The following is a 21,339-nucleotide window of genomic DNA, read 5'->3' as shown; positions in this document are numbered from 1 at the left end:
CAACTGCTGACCATGCCCTAGGTGCCACTACAGTTGCCGGTTGTCCCGCATCCCTAGCATGTACTGGGTTTGAGACTTTGCTCAATGGGAATGCGCCTTCTTCATCGGATGGGCTAGTGCCCGCGTCAGGATCAGAATCTGTGTTAAATTTGTCTGGACCAACGTAGCCGTCATTGTCATCAATCACGATTGGGCATTGCTTGTAATATTTACCCTTGTGTAAATATACGGCTTCTTTATTTTGGTAGATTTTTGGCTGGCGAGACCTAGGGTCAAAAAGCATTTGTGCTTTTCTTTTTTGTTTTTTCTTAGAACGGGTTAGTCTAGGTGAAGGCTTTCCTATGTCTGTTTGGCCTGGTTGTTCTATGATCCATCTGCTAGACTGCCCTCCCATTGCCTGATCTCTGCTTCCAGAATCGGGAGCGGTCTGCTCTTCTCCCCGTCTGCCTTCACCCCTTGTTGTGGAGCTCACTGCTCTGTCTTGGACCTGTGAGGGTTGATATTGTGGTGGAGGCACCATAGGGGGTGGGAGGAACCATGGGTTATCATCCTCAGATGATTCAGTTAATTGCAATATACTTAATTCCTGTACAGGATATAATCCCTTAAAGGGTGGTTCCCTTAAGCGTTTACCATCTGCCACATCTAGATTACTCGCAGTATGCTGCAGTTCCTTTATCTGCTCTTTTATTTTTTGCTGATTGTCCTTAAGACTACTGACTACCGAGTCCTTTTTCCTTTCTTTCGCCTCACACATCCAATCATTAAAAGCTGCCCAGCACAACCCTGGTATTTTTTCTTTCTTTTTTAATCTCTTTCGCAAATTAGTCAAAATATCTCTATTAAAACTACCATTTTCGGGGAAAGCAAGATCACCATCATTTTTAGTAAGGGCGATCCACTGATTTTAAAACAAGCAACTGTCCCGGGACACATGATAAAACATATAACCAGCTGGTGTACCTCTTTCTGGCTCACTTATTTTTCCCGCACTCGCTCCCATTTTCACTCAAATAGAGCTATACTTGTTTAACACAGGTTTAGCTAAGGCATTATATAAATGTCTTGTTACCCCACTGTCATACCTCCTTTCATATGTGTGTCACCAGTATTTTCGTATTAACCCACACTCATACTGCACATTCAATAGCAGAAAAGAAATGCATGCCACTTACCTCAAAACAACTGAATGAGAGAAATCATATCATTTTCTGCATAACAAATTCCAAATCTTTAAGACAGACAGATGCAGAAAAATGAAAGAAACACTGCAGAAACAGAAAAGTCTGTTATGGGCCCTTTTATTAGCAGTATTTCATTCAATTCCTGACTGCTGCAGCTTGCTTTCAATTCAGATCTGAGTAAATGGCACCAATTGTTAATTTGCACATTATTTTGAGAATGAAGACAAATACAATTCTTTCTCTCTTTCAGTGGTATTTATTAACTACAGTACACACGTGTGGGAGCCTCATGGAAAGCACCAGGGAGACTCCCAGAACAAAGGAATACACAAGCTTATATACCATTAATACTGCTGACAGTACAAAAATATAAAATGAACCAATTAGATAATTATGCAGGGCGATTAACCAATCAAAGGTTTGCCCGTAAACATAAGGCAATTCACATCATCATATCTCTAGGCAGAGAAAGAAAATTGGATACACTTCCATAAAAGGCACATTTCCTGCTTTCAAGCAGACTCTTGTTTTCAGTATTTTTCCACTGCTAATAGTTCACTCAAAGTTCACAGTACACAGTACATCTTAATACATGCAGACTGTCATGTACTCAATTCCCTCAGACACATGCTTTGGCTGTTCATATTCTACACAGTATTGCATTGTTGCCACCCCTCTTTGTTGAGGTGACAGCCATCTAAGATTCTGTACATATTTTCATTTTACATTGTTGAAGTGGATAGCTATCATTCTTTCCTACCTCCCCCTGCAAATTTCTATATTTGTTACCCTTTGTTCTTCCCCCTGCTTGCCCTTACATTCACCACTTTCCTATCTACCCCATTTTAACACATTTAATTTGGTAAAAAAATAGAATCACACACCACACACATAAGTGAAAACAACCCAATGTAGCCCTTCATATCCTGTTCTCTGTGTTTGTGCAGAGTATGACATCATCCATCAATGGCGAGTGACAGTGAACGTCTCTTCAGTGCTGCGGTTACCTTCATGCAATGCTGCTTAAACATGCTCTGCTAAGGTAAAACACAGTGAAAGCAAAATAAAGAGTTATATCATTGCTTTATAAATACATATTTTAAACTATTAGATACACCTGGATTTGAACCCTGTATCATCTGGGCTCAAAAAGAAATTTCTCAATGCATTTATCCCTGCTAGTACAGAGTCAGCTAAGCAGCAGGTATATTTCTTACACTCTGTACTAACCACACCGCTGACTGTTGTGCTTCTCCACTTAACATGGTTGCATGGAGTTAAACCAATACAATTCTCATAATTTTATCAGTGAAGCAGAGGTTCACATTTGCTCGTTGCTTAACTATGAGAAAGTGGGGAAAGCAGTATAAATGTTTATTTCACATGTGCAAACGCTTTGTCGTCAATGGCACAAACAGTTGCTGAGCCATATGCTATGGAAAGTGCATATTAGCATTTATTACATATGTTTACTGCCCATTTAGTCTTCATCCCATGAAAGTACATGTGAAAACACAAAGGGAAGACACTTTTTTAAGGAAAGAACACATATTTACATTGTAGCCATGTGTTACCTGCACCCATGAACAAACATGCTGGAGGGATAGGTTCCTGACCCAAAGACTCCCCAGACTCTGGAATAGACTGCCCATACATGTCAAGCAGAGCGCCTCTTTGATCCTCTTCAAAAGGAACCTTGACAATTGGATGGGAGATAGGAAATTCATCACAGGGATCACATCAGTCAACCTGCTAGACAAGGGTCTAGGGAAGTAAACATTGTGGGAAGAAATAACCAGGGAATTGTTATGGCTAGGCTTGTATAGGCCCTAGGGCTGATAGCCTAGTAACAACCTATAAATTTGTTTTCTTCGTACTTGTTCCCAAATATATCAATTAAACTACATAAATAAATAAAAATGCGTTCTTATATACCATGTACATCTTTATACTGAAAATAAACATTCAGATTTTCCAATACTTGCAGCAATATGGGCAGCTGCTTGCATATAGTTTGCAAATCTGTCTTTGTAGGGTATACCAGCACATTGGAAATACAACAGCAAATACTGCACTTTGCACACTCATCAATCTAGTAACATGCAGATCTTTAATATCTTGACAGTTGTACATGGCTAGCCATCCATTTCAGACAGTCATCCCAAAATCTTCTCTCAAATATTCAATGCTGATGTCATCCACAATAAATTGTCTTGCAGAAATGTGAAAGTTAGACTTGTCCTGTGGTGCATGCATTAAGTACTGATTTCTCTAGTCAGTTTACTTAGGGAGGGTTTCTAATCTCACTTCAGTCATCTGGTGTGTATCTGTTTAGTCAGAAGAAAATAATTGCGTATCTTGGAGTCATCAGTACAATCCCATGGAGTATCAGTACGTTGACAGTTGTATATGCCTATCAATCCATTTCATTCAGGCCTTCCAACATCTTCTCTCAAGTTTAAAATGCTGATGTCATCCACTATAAATTGTCCTGCAGCATTGTACAAGTCAGACTTATGGCATGGTGCATGCATTAAGTATTGAGCTCTATAGTCAGTGTACTTAGGTAGGAGTTCTAATCTTACTGAAGTCAACTGGTGTGTGTATGTGTTTGTGTGTGTGTCTTTTAAGTCAAAATAACATAACTGGTTAGAATCTAAGTCAGATTTGTGCTGTAGTGCTTGCATCTAAGTTCACTATTGGTGTACTTAGGAAGAGGTTCTGTTCTCATTGCTGTCAACAGGTGTGTGTGTGTGTGTGTGTGTGTGTGTGTGTGTGTGTGTGTGTGTGTGTTTGCTCAGTTGATTGACATTTAAGATACAATTTATACCTCATGTGACACACTGCTATTACCATCCTCTTCTCAACAGACACTGTAGATATGGTTACTGACTTGAAACTGTAGTTTTATTGTCCGTTTTGGGTCTATTCCTGCTTCTTTCCAGCCCCTGCTATCAAGCACGCTTTAACGCGATTTAGCGTGGAGTTGCCACTAGAGCAGCATCGGGCAGCGCCGGTTAAACAAGGTTAAACTCTTTCTGGCTCCAGAAAGTCTGTTCTTCAATTTTTCCCTTAGAACTGCTCTGTTAGGAACCTAAACAGTTTACACCTTCACTAAAAAGTGCAGCACTTGTTCCAAATAGCTTTTTCTTCTCGAAAAGCTCAGCACTTGTCTTATAAGCATATCCCTTGTCTTATAAGCATTCTCTTTGCAGGTCAGGCACTCCTATATTATACAAATCTCTCACTAGCAAAACCCCCCAGGAGTGCCCACTTCCCTGCTAAGCCCACTACTTTTCTGTCTCATACCAACTCATAAATCTTTCTAGCATGTCGAAGGGTCAGATGCTGGCGTCCTCTCCTGCCCAGTTGGTGAATCTGGGAATTCTGAGACATTGTTACAATTGCCTCATGTACACGGACAACCCTCTCCTCCTCCCACGTAACACTAACACTTGTGAGAGATGCAGCTATTTAGCCAAACTGGAGGCTGAGCTCTCTCAACTCAGGACTGCCAAGACCAGGCAGGAGGAGAAGGCAACTACACACACCACAATACTAGTCTCACATAACTCAACCACACCACTGAATCAAACACATAAACACACTAAGACATACTCGGAGGCTCTGAGTAAAAATTTACCTAAACAGCAGAGGCCTCCAAAGCAGACAGCCAAGCAACTGCAAACTCAATACACCACACAAACAACACATAAACAACAAAATCAGTGTGCAAAGCAGTCACTGCCCTTAAGGCCAAATACAACACCAAACATACTTGTCATAGGTGACTCCATAGTCAGACACACTGACGTCCCACTCACCAGGCTGAACAAGGAGAAGGTCATGGTAAGCTGCCTATCGGGCGCTAGAATCCGCCACGTAACACAAGCAATCAGGTCACTCCACGGCAAGTACAAGTATGACACAGTCATTGTCCATGCTGGTGTGAAAGACCTGAGACGTACCTCCCTGGACTACATGAAAAGAGACATAGAGGAGCTCTCTGATTATGTAGCCCAGGCAGGTATGACCCTGACCCTGAGCAGTATCCTTCCTTCACCAAGAATGATGCCACAATATAGTGACAAGATGATCAGCTTTAACAATTGGCTTAATTTCTGGTGTCATTCAAAGGGGATCCAGTGCCTGTCTGCCTGGGATGACATGCTCAACAAGCCACGCTGCTTCGCAAGGGACGGCTTGCACCTGTCACCCCTGGGATTCCGGATATTGGCTAAGGCTCTTGCCACCCCCATAGTGCCTTTTTTAGGCAAGGCTCAAATTCTAAACCTACCACCCTAGAAAACAAAAACGTGAAGAAACTAAGGGTAATGCTGCTCAATGCCAGAAGTCTAAATCTCAAAATGCACGCACTTGAGGCCCTTCTCAGTATGGAGAACATCGATGTCTGTGCTGTGACTGAAACCTGGTTCAAGGCTCCTGAGAGCACCCCGGCACTATCAGGTTTCATCTCATATCATGCGTTCCGGCCCCAAAACCCGGACCACACCACAAAAGGAGGGGGTGTATCCATATTCATCAAGGATACCCACACCTCCAGGTTGGTGGCTACACACGAAGCATCGGAAACCATCCAGGTGCAATTAACCATAGGCAAAACTTCCCTACAATTTGTAGCATGCTACAGGCCACCCTCTCAAACTCAGGAAACCCACACAGCCTTCCTGAAGACACTTGTGGGTATAAATGTATCACCAAACACCATCATATTGGGTGACTTCAACTACCCGAATATAGACTGGGAACATTACTCAAGCCCAAACTTTCTAGCCCAAAGGTTCCTGGAGTTCATAAATTCAAATGCCATGGAACAACTAGTCACCGTCCCCACAAGAGGAGAAAATATACTAGATCTCATCATCACGAACATGGGGACAAAATGCTCCACACTGGAAGTATATCCCTCATTGGTGAGATCAGATCATAAACTAATCTCACTAGAAATCCACATCCCGCCCCCACCCCAAACAAAAAAGACCACAGTGAAGAACTTCTCTAAAGCAAACTTCACACTACTCAAGACAGGTGTGGTATCCTTCAAGGCCCCGAGCCAATGGAAACCACAACCCAAGCTGCGAAGCCCTTACAAATGCCTTCTATGAACACCTTCAGGACTGCATGGATCAGGCAATCCCAAATAAAACCAAGACTCTTTCCACCAAGGGCAAACGTCCAGTCTGGTGGACCCCAGCCATAAACAAACTTTACAATAAGAGGAGAAAGCTATTACATGATAGAGCAAAATCCCAAAAAGGGAAGGCATCTTTGATCAGCACTAACAAGAAACTACGATCCCTCATAAAATCATCCAAGGCCAACTTTGAGAGAAAAATTGCCGTAGATTCAAAAGACAATCATAAGGCCTTCTTCAGCTATGTCAGAAACCTGGGTGGAAACTCCCAGATATGCTCAGAATTAGTCCAAAATGATACAAAAATCACTGAACCCACAGACATTGCCAACATACTGGCAGACAGGTTCAGCGCAAACTTCACACCCCTCTCCCCCCCAAAAGGACAGATAACTATCCCAACTGAGAGTAGCCTCCCAGACATCTCAAATGCACAGGTGAAAGCTGCTCTCTCTAAAGCTAAAAACACAGCATCAATGGGACCGGATGGGGTCCCCAGCTGTGTGCTACATGAACTCAATGAAGAACTAAACCCGCACATAAGGCAACTGTTTAATCTTAGCCTCACCACAGGATATGTGCCCAAGGAGTGGCGTACAGCAACTGTGGTCCCACTCCACAAAGGCGGTGCCTCTACGGACCCTGGTAATTACTGCCCCATAAGCTTAACAAGCCTGGTCTGCAAAGCTATGGAGAGGATCATAATGGAACTCATAAACAAGGACATAGGGGACTTGCAGACCTTGGACCCAACCCAGTTTGACTTTGTCAAGGGCAGATCTTGCCTTTTGAACTTGGTCGACTTCTTCGAAACAGTCACCAAGGCCATTGATGAGGGAAAGGCAGTCCATACAGCCTACCTTGACCTTGCAAAAGCTTTCGACACAATACCCCACTCGGATATTATAGAGAAACTTACCAGCTTAAATGTAAACCCATATGTCAAAAGATGGGTTGCAAACTGGCTAAAGGACAGAACCCACAGGGTTAGAGTTGCTGGAGCCATGTCAAACTCCAAGCCAGTTACAAGTGGAGTCCCACAGGGCTCAGTCCTTGGCCCCCTATTGTTCGGCATCTACTTCTCAGAAGTACAGGCAAACATAGGAGGACTATGGCTGACAAAGTTTGCGGATGACTGCAAACTGGGTGCCATAGTGGATAGTACATCGGACACAGACATCCTTCAGAGGGGTCTCACGGAAACTGATAGCTGGTGCCGGAGCCATGGCCTGAAGTTAAACGCAAAAAAGTATATAGTCATACCCTTCAGGAAAAACAAGGTAACCCCAAGCTACCATATAGGTGGCAACCCACTAAGCACAGAAGAGGTTATCAGGGACCTGGGGACTCAGGTTGACAGTGGCCTCTCATTTGACGCTCACATTGCTAAAGTGGTTCGAAAGACCTTCTACATTGCCCACCTGATCATGAAGGGATTCACATCCCGATCAAGTGAGGTCATTGTTCCCCTGTACTCTTCACTTATCAGACCAATGATCGAGTACAATGCCCCATTCGGGATGTATCTCACCCGACACCTGCAGCAATTGGAGAGACCCCAAATGTTCCTCACCAAAAGGATAAAGGGACTCCAAAACCTGTCATATGCTGCTAGACTGAAGAAACTCCAACTCTATTCAGTTGCATACCGTCTGCTCAAAGGTGACCCGTGCCTGACATACAAGGCCATGACCAACCCGGAATTAATGGACATGCTCCACCTCAAAAAATCCAAATCCACCAAAACCACTAGAGCAAGAGACTTAAACCTTAGCACGGATATAAATAGGATGTGCTGGAGGGATAGATTTATCACCCAAAGACTCCCCATGCTGTGGAATAAAATCCCGGTCCATGTGAGGCAGAGCACCTCGCTGGCTCTGTTCAAGAGAAATCTTGACCGGTGGATGGGAGATCGTAGGTTTACCCCGGGAATCATCTCTGTGTCACTACTGGACAGAGGCACAACAAACTAATGGGCACAGTATTTCTAACATAAGGGGCGGCGTAAGCCACATAACTTTGGGCTAGGCTTATAAATGCCCTAGGGCAGTTAGCCTAGTATAAACCTATGAACCTATGAACCTATGAACTGCTGAAGTGTTGTCTGACAATCTCCAAGTCAGAGTTGTGCTGTGGCGCTTGAGTCAAATATTGGATTCTCTAATTACTGCATTTAGTTAGCCATGTGTTCTGTTCTCACTGCAGTCAACTGGTCTTTGTATTTGTTAATTTGGTTGACATTCAAGAAACCATTTTACACCTGCATGTGGAACACTGCTACTACCATCCTCTTCTCACCAGATGCTGCTGAGGTAATCTGATATAAAGTATTCTATTCTCCAACACTAAAAAAACAGAATTTTACTGTGGTACTTGCATTGAGTAATGAGATCAGTAAATAGTTTAGTAGGTGTTCTCTTCTCACTGCAGTCAACCGTATGTGCATTCAATAATCACTGTGGTGACAAATTTAGAACCATATGTGAGTCCACAGCTATGTGCAACCCTGCTCTGAACACCAAGTTGTAGCATACAATGATTATATTATCCTGTGTAACATGCACTCTGTCAGCTTTCAAGACAAACCTGTGCTGTGGCAGTAACATTAACTACTGGTTTGCAAACAACTTCAACTACACATATATGTTCTGATCTGACAGCAGGCAACATGCATGTTTATATATACAACTATCACTTTTGAGACAATTTTACACAGGGATGTGACTCCACATCAATGCCCTTTGCTCCTCTCAACATGTTCTCTTCAGCATACAATGATGCTATCATACTCCATAAAGTGCAACATGACAGTGTTACAGTCAGACATATATAGTTTTGCTACTGTGACATTACATGGCATTCATATTCTATGCCTATACAGGTGAAATGTTCTAATCAAGCCCTGTCTACTGCTGTGAGTGTGGCTGGTGGTACATATAGTCATTTAATAATGTTTGGAATAGATCTTCATTCCACTACCACTTGGGGTACCTTCCACATAGCCCCATGCATCCTCCTATTTCATCTAGCCACATGATATATTTCCTGAAAAGAAGTGGAAGATATTCTCATGTCAAATATGCATATACACATCATGAAACAAAGTCCTTACATGACTCTCTGCAAACCAATTCAGATCACTGCATATGTGATTGCTAATTCTGTCATGACATGGGCACATTTCCCATATGGACAGTGGCAGGATTTAACCCAATCCAACAAATATACACACATCACAATAGTCTTACTGTCTTCCATAATAAAGATATAGGGAGTTTTATTTATATGGTACAATAATGGCTAGGCTTTCATGTGATTTTGGCTACCTAATAATGTCTTATGACCCTAGGAACAATTTCATCATCACAGTGGCACTTTCAGAATGGCATAGGTGTGTGTATGTCTACATACCATCATTCCATGATCTGTGACACAGATCAATATAAACTTATATCGATTACATGGTCACATAAGTCTTGTCTCATACACATGTTGTTATGCTGTGATATTCATAACCAATGTATCACATGTTTTGATACAATTACAACCTTGTGGAATTCATTGTATGTGCATTTGTGTTGCTATATCCAAGGTTTATTGAGGTGGTTAGCAGCATCATTGTGTGACTATTAACAATTTTGTCAGGAAATGTTATGCATGAATCACAAATAAATAATCTGTAATGTGTCCTGATATGGCATCAGGCTGCTCAGACACAGCTTGTGCATGAAACACATATAGGCATATGTTGTGCAGCTGATGTAAGTACATTACATTTGTAAACTTATATGACTGTATGCATAGTACCAGTGTATGGAATATGATAAATGACCAAGGTTGTCTTTGTAGGTCATTTCACATATCATTTATTGCAATATTTATTTGTTTATTTATTTATGTATTTATTTATTTATTTATTTGTCTTTTTTTAACCAGGTTAGTCCAGCTGCTCTGGTGGCCCATTTTCAGTGGACACCTGAAGAGAAAAGCTCCACATAAAGAACAGGTAATAGGTTTTACATAAGTAGTAATTTGACTTTGGATACAGAACTGCATACATTTATGCCATTTAAAAATATGAGTACAAAAGCAACAAATAATCATACAATAATGGAAATTAACAAAGCATAAAAAATCAGCATAAACAATGGCTAAAAATTGCAAGAGGTTGAGTCCTATAGTAAAAAAATGTAGATTTACAAATAGGTCATAAAAAAAAGAGTCCTAAAGCATCTCTAAAGATTGAACAGGTTGGTAGAGAGGAAGAAGAAGTATTAAATAGAGGGGTAGTAATAGAGGGATGGAAAGTAAAGTTTAGGAGAGTCAAGAGAGAAAAATAATGTAGTTTTGAGTAGGTGGGGTGGAAATATAGTAGCAAAGGAAGAGAGAAGATGAGGTCTAGGTATAGTACTGCTCAGCGGTGCAGCTCAGGTACCACAGTGCTGGTGTTTGTAAATGTTATATCGAGTCAGGAGAATTGTTATAGTGTAATACTAATAAATTTAAAATATTAAATGGAATACACAGCTACACACATCTCTGCATGTAGATGCCACCAGACATATCATATGTCACCACCCTATCACCACTGGCCATCAACCACAGTATACATGCAAACATTACTCAGTTTGTATTCTAAGGAGGGCACCACATCTATACACTCTCTATGGCATAAAACACATAATAAATGGACCGTGACAACATCACAGGTTGCCTATAGTGTGACTCTAAACATGGAAATACCAGACACGGTTGGATCCATACTTCAGCACAGCCTTAAGACGGACTATTTTCCCAAAGAAAGGTGTACATCAGCATGCTTACTTCTGATTGCAGGGAGAGCATCACTGGTGCATGCATGTATAGACACACCCTGACTCTCTTCATCTGTGAGATAGACCAACAAGTCATCATGGGCCTTTTCTAAAAGGGCACAGGTAATATACCAACTATGTGCAAAAGACATGTGTGATTTCTTTGGGCTACATCATATCTGTTACATTTGTTTGATGGCCTCAAGAAGATCAGCAAGGGAATGCATGATGACAACAATATTATCCTGCGTAACATGACCTGGCCAAGGCATGTGACACAAATCCACAATGAGGTATTACTGAGACTCTGTCACAAGTGGTCATAACCACTTAAATTACCAAGTGGGTAGACCACTGTATCCCATTTGTAACAGATAAATATGTTAAAGTGTGTGAAGTGACCTATATCTAAAGTCCAGTGGTCAAGTCTATATCTGAGGGCTCTGTGCTTGGCCCTTTCCTGTTCAATATTTAAGACTCAGACATCATGAATGACTTACACATCCTTTGTCCAGACAGCTTTGTGGATGACTGCAGGTTGTGGACAATCATAGAATCCAAGTGTGATATTAGTAAAATATGCACAATATCAATACACACAAAGGATTGCTGCTACAGCCACGGAGACACAGGAGATTATCAAAAATCATGGGGAGATTTGTTACATTATAAAATTAAATACACACCCTAGTTATAATATAGACAGCAAACCCCCATAAGCAGATGAATTGGTATGTGACCTGTGTACTCAGGTAGATGGTATGCAGAACATCCACCAGCATGTGCCCACAGTGTTGAAGATTCCTTGCATGTAACATGACTCCTGAGTATGTGTGGGCTTCCACATCAAGCAACATTATAGTTCAATAGTTCTCAGTCCTCAGCACACCAATAACTGAGTACACGGAACCTTTTTTCATGTACCTCACAACACATCTTCCAGGGTTGAGTTAATCAAGTGTACCACATTTGCCATGGTGGCCTCCCTCACATCTTATTGGCCATATCAAAGTATTCTTTTTGTTGCATACACATTACTGGTTCATAGTGCACAACCCCATCAAGGTATTATACAAGATGCATGTGTGATACATATTCCTGTCATGCACACAGTAAATACATAGCTGACTGACAACATCGATGGCATGGGTTATATTGCAGACAGGGTGGATTGCACCATATTTATGGCATACACACCTGTCAACTAGTAAGGATTGCTTGTAATTGTAAATACAAGAGTGACAGTGTCTCTCCTAACACCACTGGCAGATGTTAAATTTTGAAGAAGGTGTGCTTGATTCCACTCAGAAATTGCTGATGAATCATAATAGCTGTAAAAATGTCCTCTTGCCAGGGGCGGAGCCTGGATGGCACTCTGAAAGCAGCACTTTTTTAGAGCTCCTCAAAAATACTTCAAATAACAGGAAATAATAGTTGTTTTCATAGAAAAAGCAATTAACTATTGTTCTTTAACATTTATGCTATCATTATATCGAGTTTGAAATATCTGGAGTTTAAAACTGCTCTCTGAAGATGAGTAGCTCAAAGAACTCACATGCAGAATTTACTTTGAAGAAAGAAATTCAGTTTATGTCTTCTACTTTACAAGAACTATCTATTAAAATGGACAGCTTCATTAACAACTTAGAAAACTTGAGAGAAAGCTGTCATAAACAAACTGAATCCTTTAAAGATTTACTTCAACAGCATCAAACTAAAATATTAAGCATTGAAGAGTCTTTATCTGATATAGATGGAAGGCTCAAAGAGGAAGAAATCCAGGGAGATATCCTTCAGCAGCAAAATAAATGGCTTATCACCAAGTTGGATGACATGGAAAATAGAGAAAGGAGGACTAATGTGAGAAATTTTGGTTTACCAGAAAAATCTGAAGGAGATGGTATTATTTCCTTTCTTAATTCATGGTTACCCAAAATCCTAGATCTAAAAGAAGGATTCTCTTATGGTATAGAAAGAGCTCATAGAGCCATTGGGAAACCTATTCCATTATCACCATCATCCAATTTCAGGTCATTAGTGGTTAAATTTCTCTCTTATCTTGATAAAGAACTTGTCCTTCAATGTGCTTGGAGAAGATCCCCACTGAAATACAAGCAAAATATAATTAGATTTGACAATGACTATTCCTCTAGCGTTTTGGAAATGAGAAAAAAAGCCTGGCCACTTGTAAAATTACTTAAACAGAATAAAATAAAGGCACAACTGGCATACCCTGCAAAAATAAGGATTTTTACTTCAAATGAAATAAAAACTTTTAATGACATTGAAAAAGCAGTAACCTTTGTCAAAAACAATAATATAGTGACAGTCCCAGAGGAAATGGACTGGGCTTTAACTACATCACTGAAAGGATCTCCGGAAAAAAACAATTGGATTGATGTAAAAAAAGAAGCAAAGAACTGATTCAAAAAGTATCCCTTCCACTACCTCTCTCAAAGTATCAACTAAAACTAAAAATATATGCTAAAGGTAACAATTTAATATTGTTTGTTCTTTAAAACATGTTGTAAATTTGATGTCATAAACTTATAATACACCTATTGCATACTTCAGAGTCAAAGTTTAGTTCATAAGTGACATATTACATCAATAATTTAATTGACTCTATTAGTTTACTTTTGTTCATGACAGTATTTTATAGGGGAAAAGAAATGATTTGCTGAGTAGGAAATGCTAAATATACATTGTACTTTTTAGTACAATAACAGCTATGCTTTAGTTAATTTAATTTTCTTAATATTAGTCGCTAGTTAATGGGTGGGGCTTAGTTGTATTTTATGACTAATTTCAGTCATTGATATGGTTTTATGATTAATTTATACAAAGTCTTTGCATATTCACTGGAGCTTATTATAGCCAACAAGTTCATGATTTCAGTTGAACGTTTATTTTTAAAATAAAGAAGTGAAGCTTTTTAAATGCACGAGACTTGTAGGGAAATCTTCAGTTCCCTTTACGCGAGCCTGTCAGTGCATTTGCGAACTGTCATAAATGTAGAGAGCCCTTTTAACATTTAACTTCTAACTATAAACCCTACACATTAAATAAATATCACTTTGCCCTTCTAGTTAGTTTAATCACATAGAATTTATTTCCGATACATTTAAATGTTTATTTGGATGTTTCTCCTCCTTTTTTTTTTTTTTAATTTTTTGTTTGAGGAGTTAAAATGTCTTGAATTGCTAAGCGTTAAACTAATTGGAATCTCATTTTGTCTTCTTATCGAACACCATTGTATAAAGTGGAGGAATATTAAAAGCAGCCTGCTTTGTCTTTGCTTGGGTCGGAGTTGGTACGGAACGTTGTTGTTGACGCTTATATGAAGCGTATGTGTCTTGTGGCCAATGATGACTTGCATAGGTTTTTGAAAAGATATTCCTGTTCCCCACAGATGAAGAACATAAAATCCTCTAGTTATGAGCAAAAACTATTCCCAAAACACCCAGCAATGTCTGTTCAAATCAGTTCTTTTCTTTATTGTTGACATTAAGGAGCATTCCAAGAACGCTGTGGAGAAACAATCTGTCATCCGTTAGAATATATTTGGTTTCCTGCCAGCTCTCCCATATTCGACAACTGTGTCTCGGTACTGGTGGTAGCTTAGTGCAGGGCTCTCTTCATTGTCCCCCAGCCATTTACGGTCGAGTGGGTGGGTTTTCCCATTCTAGTCTATTTGTGCAGTTGAGTGGATTTTTTGATTACACTTGGGGAATGGTGCATGTGAGCTACTGTGTGTGTGTTTGTGTGGCTGGCTAGTTAACAGATGTTCTGTAAAAGGGATTTGATTATACACATTTTAAACAATATACATAACACCAGGTATTCAGTTTCAAAGATGACCCAAAGCACCGTAAGTACACACACTGCTAACAAGAAAGGCTGTAAATATAGACTAAACATTTATCTCTATAAGTTCTTTTCATTTAATAGATGACTGCAGCATAAAGTATATTACATACTGGTATGAAACTGTGGGGATAGTTTTATTACGGATTAGAACAGCGGCCATATTCTTTGTAACATCATCATATGTAATGGTTTCTGTGCTCATGCAGTTTGTCTACAGAAGGAGAGGTTATCACACACAATCAGGCCAAAGGCAGAGCCTCCTAATTTGAGGATACTGTCATTGTGGGTTTGAAGAGCTTATTATGATGTAGCTATTGCCAGTCATTGTGTTGGGGGGGTATAAGTCGCAATGTTCAAGATACATACATTTAAAATGTTTTGAGACATGTGTTTGACTACTTTACCTCTTCTCAAGGGATATACAAGCCTCGTAAATTCAGCAAAGCAAACTTACACACTTCAGCTTCCGCTGGTACAGGTCAAATCCTCTCCAGAAAGTCAACATTACATCTTAAGAAACCACAAAAGAAGAATGTGTTAGAAGGGACATTACACCAGATTATTTTTGTAAAAAACATATTCTTTAAGATATAAATCTGGGAAGAAAGAAAATATTCTTGAATTTAATTATCCCTGACTAACAAACTCAGGGCTGGGTGTTTCTCACCAATAGCGAGTATAGAGGGGACTTTGGGCAGTGTATCAGTGGAGGAGCAGAGTCCCAAGTGCAGACATCGAACAATGTTTGGTCATGGTCATGGTTGTTTTTCTACATGGGGGGCACTTTGGGGAGCATGTAACACAGTAAAAACAGCAGCAAATACAGTTTCTTAAATGGATACAGCAGTGAGACACCCAGGTTTGCAGAACATATTAACTCGCAAGTGGCCCTAGAGCATGCAAATTGAATTACGCATGCCCCATTGACCACACAAATTCCTGCAAAAAACACTCTAGGGACAATTAACTCAAAAACAATACTAATGTATAGCAATTGTATAGTATGATGTGGGCTCATGCTTTCTTTTCAAAAAACAACAATATCTGGCAAACAAACGTGGCATTCACAAAAAACAAGCATGAGAGATCCGTTTTTAAATGGAGAAATAGTGTGATATTGACTTCACAATTAGAAGAAGAAGAGAAAGTATAAGGTCTTATCTGATACTTGATCTTTACAAAGCTATATATTATTGGAAACTCCATACCTGTAACACTGCTTCTCATTTAATATAGTAGTGACAGAATACAGACAAAGTGCAATTTGTGCATGCTCATTTATCTATGAAAAGATTGTCCCTGATTTATTTATTTCTATACTGCACTGATGTCATAAGAATAATTTTAGATACACCCATAATGTTTACACCTATAATGGTATATTTGTGGACAGGGCTCATCCAAATAAAGAAGGCTAAGAACAATGATGGTTGAAATAAGGACTAATATCAGTTTACACTGATTCTGAACCACATTTACAATTATTTAAAGATGGGCAAAATGTTGAGTGTTTGTCTAGTGAAAATAGCAGGTAAACTACTTACTGGTGAGCTGCAGGAATATGTAAGTTGCGTAATGTTTATATTCACTAGATGCAAGTTGGATGGTTCATTATTTAAAGTTTCATATTAGCATTATAGTATGGGACACAAGGAAGTGAGTTACGGTCTTGCAACTATAATAATGGGAAAAGTACACTAATAGAACATATTCTGTAAGTTCACTGAATTTATGCTGATGAGGCCTGAAATTCCTGGATTAGTAGAACTTAAGCAGGTAACAATACATGCAATATATTAGTTGACATTTGCACTTACAGTAATAAATTAAGACTCGTACAAATTCATTCTAATTCTACTCTTGAAATCTGTTAACATGAAGGATTGTGTACAGGTCTGTACTGATACATATGAAAAAAGAAGGGAAAAGTGATTGTTAAAGATTGCTCAAGATTTGAAAAAAAGGGAGGTAAATGAAATATAAAGACAAGATATATACATATGGAACCATTAAAACATAGACAGGGTAGTTGATGCATTCTTCAGTTGACTCATTTTACTACCTTTGTTTTTTCAAATTATTTATGAACTTGCGTTCTTTGTTGAATGAATAAATAATAACAAGACTCTAAGGCACCTGTATATTGCATATTTTGTGGTGGTTTTGAGAGAAGATAGTTTAAAATTGGGAACTGGCTTCATAATAAGAAGAGGAAAAGAAAGTGTGAGGTCTTATCTGATACCTGATTTTTACGAAGGTATATATTATCGGAAACTCCATATCTGTAACACTACTTCTCATTTGATATAGTAGTGACAGTATACAAAGAGCAATTTGTGAATTCTCATTCATCTAGGTAATCATTCTAATCATTAAACACATTCAAAAGGAATTTACTGCTAAAAAGGCTTGGGGTTGTGAATTTATTATTTCAAAAACCTGGCAGACTGATTATCTTACCTATGTTTTTAAGATTTGGTATCATTTATTTAGCATTTATGGTAGCTGTTCAATTAAATTTATAATGCCTAGAATGGTATTGTGTGTTTAATATTGAGGTATAACTGTGAGCAATCAATTATGATCTACTCTATTTTAATGCTCTACAACAAGAGTAGCAAAGGAGCTCTTTGCTGAAGTTTGAAGTAATGTACAAATACGATATTGAGCTCTATTACATTAAATTTCTATGTATAGTACTGTTTGGAGCGGTATTTATATATGTATTGAAATACTACATGTCTAGAACAATACAGTTTGAATTCTTCAACCAATGCATCAGAGAAAAAGTGTTTTGTGGATTTACAATGGCTCACTAGATTGATTGTTGATACTATTGTAGTTAAGTCTTACAGTGTTGGTCATAATATATTATATAAGATAATTACTGAATGAATGAGTCACTTAACAGAAACTCATGAAAGTTGAAAGGTAACTGGTGTAGTAAATACCTCTTGAAATTTTTACCTACATTTTATAAACATTTGATTTTGATTGAAATACATATTTGATTTACTATGTATACAGTAAATTTGTTCCAGTTATCACCTAAATTTTGTATTAAGTTAATTTTATAATAAATGCATACTTATGTGCATGGATCAAACTAGAAGTATATGATGGAGTCAATTATTTATTATCTCCAGAATAACATATAATGGAGCCTCTAACTTCTCATTGTTATTTGATTTATTGTTAGTAATGAGGGTTAATATGACTGAACATTTTAGTTCTTTCAGATTAGGAATGATATTCATTCCATGTTTGTTAAAAGATCATTTTAAATATTTGTCTATACATGTGTATAAAATTAACTATTGTACTCTTGTTAGTCTTACCTTTTGGCCTCTTCTAGTATACATATTATACAACTCAAAAGGAAATAAGAAGGTTTACTACATTATTAATATATGTATGGAAGATATGCAGCAAATAAGTAATAAAATAACTTGCTATTGTTTCCTATCAGAACTCTTCAATAAATAAATTAAATGGATGAGTATAGAACTTCTCTCACTAAATGTGAATGGTTTAAACATTCCAAGGAAATGATCTAGCCTACTTAAATATCTAAAAGTAAACAAAGCACAATTAATATTTTTACAAGAAACTCACTTTAAAGCTAATGATAATATCATTTGGAATCCAAGTGATTTCTTAAAGCTCTCTAGCTCTTCATATAGTAAAAAAAAAAGAGGAGTATTAACATTGTGGAGGAAAAGTGTTGCTAATCCTCAAGTAATATATAATTATGAAGACAAAGATGGCCTTTTATCAATAGTAATAATAAGATATAGTAATAGAATTTGGACATTGGTGAATCTTTATTGGTTTCCAAGTATAGGAGTAGGAGCAATTAAGAAGCACATAGAACTTATTACTAAGACTTCAAAAGGTAGTCTAATTGTAGGAGGGGATTTTAATTGTATCTTAGATAGTCAGGAGATTACAAGTAGATGGCCATTTTGTTTAGCATCTACAGGAAGAACTCCTAAGAAATGGTTAGATAACATGCAGTTAATGAGAGGGAGAGAAGGTTGGATGATGTAGGGATAGTGAATCATGAAGTACAATGGATTAGCAAGGAGGAAGTAAGGATAGCTATGAAGAGAATGAAGAATGGAAAGGCTGTTGGCCCAGATGACATACCTGTGGAAGCATGGAGGTGTTCAGGTGAAATGGCAGTGGAGTTTTTAACCAGATTGTTTAATGAAATCTTGGAAAGTGAGAGGATGCCTGAGGAATGGAGAAAAAGTGTTTTGGTACCGATTTTTCAAGAATAAGGGTGATGTGCAGAGCTGTAGTAACTACAGAGGGATTCAATTGATCAGTCACAGCATGAAGTTATGGGAAAGAGTAGTGGTAGCAAGGTTAAGAAGGGACGTGATGATTAGTGATCAGCAGTATGGTTTCATACTGGGAAAGAGCACTACAGATGCGATCTTTGCTCTGAGAGTATTGATGGAGAAGTACAGAGAATGTCAGAAGGAGTTGCATTGTGTGTTTGTAGACTTAGAGAAAACATATGACAGGGAGCCTAGAGAGGAGTTGTGGTATTGTATGAGGAAGTCAGGAGTGTCAGAAATGTATGTAAGAGTGGTACAGGATATGTGCGAGGGTAGTGTGACAGCAGTGAGGTCTGCGGTGGGAGTGACGGATGCGTTTAAGGTGGAGGTGGGGTTACATCAAGGATCAGCTCTGAGCCTTTTCTTATTTACAATGGTGAAGGACAGGTTGACAGACAAGATCAGACAGGAGTCCCCATGGACTATGATGTTTGCAGATGATATTGTGATCTGTAGTGAGAGTAGGGAACAGGTGGAGGAGACCCTGGAGAGATGGAGATATGCTCTAGAGAGAAGAGGAATGAAGGTTAGCAGGACTAAGAATATATGTGTGTGAATGAGAGGGAGGATAGAGGAATGATGAGGATGCAAGGAGTAGAGGTGGCAAAGGTGGATGAGTTTAAATACTTGTGGTCAATAGTTCAGAGTAACGGTGAGTGTGGAAGAGAGGTGAAGAAGAGAGTAAGTACAGGCAGGATGGAGTGGGTGGATAAGAGTGTCAGGAGTGATTTGTGACAGACGAGTACCTGTAAGAGTGAAAGGGAATGTCTACAAGAGGGTAGTGAGACCAGCTATGTTATATGGGTTGGAGACATTGACATTAACAAAAAGGCAGGAGTTTAAGCTGGATGTGGCAGAATTAAAGATGTTAAGATTTGCACTGGGTGTGACGAGGGTGGACAGGATTAGGAATAAGTATATTAGAGGATCAGCCCAGGTTGGAAGGTTTGGAGACAAAGCCAGAGAGACACGATTACGATGGTTTGGACATGTGCTGAGGAGGGATGCTGAGTATATTGGGAAAAAGATGCTAAGGATGAAGCTACCAGGTAACAGGAAAAAGAGGAAGGCCTAAGATATGGTTTATGGATGTGGTGAGAGAGGACATGCAGATGGTTGGTGTGACAGAGCAAGATGCAGAGGACAGAAAGAAATGGAAACAGGTGATCTGCTGTGGCGACCCCTAACGGGAACAGCCAAAAGAAGATGATGATGAGTCTTAAAAATGAAAGTTCATTACAATGTTCTCATAGTGATTATAGATTCAATACCCAAACAAGAATTGATAAATTATATGTATCCCAAGATTTAAAAATGAAAATATCACATTCTTCCATAATTCCCTGACCCATATCTGATCACAATTCACTTACTCTTAGAATTCAAAAGAACTTTAAGAAATTAACACTTACTAAAAAAACATTCCTGCATATTTTACTAAATTAAATGAGTTTAAGACTTGGTTAGATTTGGAAATAAAATATTATTTAGATGCGCATAATACTGGTGACATAAATGTAATTATTTTATGGGAGTCACTGAAAGCATATCTTTACGGTAAAATCATTTCCTGGTGTAACAATAAAGTAAAAGAATGGGGGTCTGAATTTCTTAATATTCAAAAACGCATTTTAGAAATTAACCTCAAGGATGTGGAGAACCTGGTTGAGAAAAAAAAAAAGAAATTGGAGAATTGAATAAAAAATACAAAGGCATTATAATGCATAAAACCAATCTGGCATTGGAAAAATTAAAATTAAATTCATATGCTGTTTCACCAAAATATATGCATAGCCTAGCAATGAGATTAAAAAGGCATTCCAATAGAAGCAATATTACAAATATAATTCATGAAGGGGAAAACAAGAAAAATATATCAGATATAGGTGCTATATTAGATGCCTTCAAATTCCATTTCACAAAGCATTATAATATTAATGATTCTCCTCATAACAAAATAGATATAG

Source organism: Protopterus annectens, chromosome 2.part2 (genome assembly GCF_019279795.1).
Source record: "Protopterus annectens isolate FY-2018-M chromosome 2.part2, PAN1.0, whole genome shotgun sequence".
In the NCBI taxonomy this organism is placed as follows: domain Eukaryota; kingdom Metazoa; phylum Chordata; order Ceratodontiformes; family Protopteridae; genus Protopterus; species Protopterus annectens.
This window is presented reverse-complemented; position numbering follows the sequence as displayed.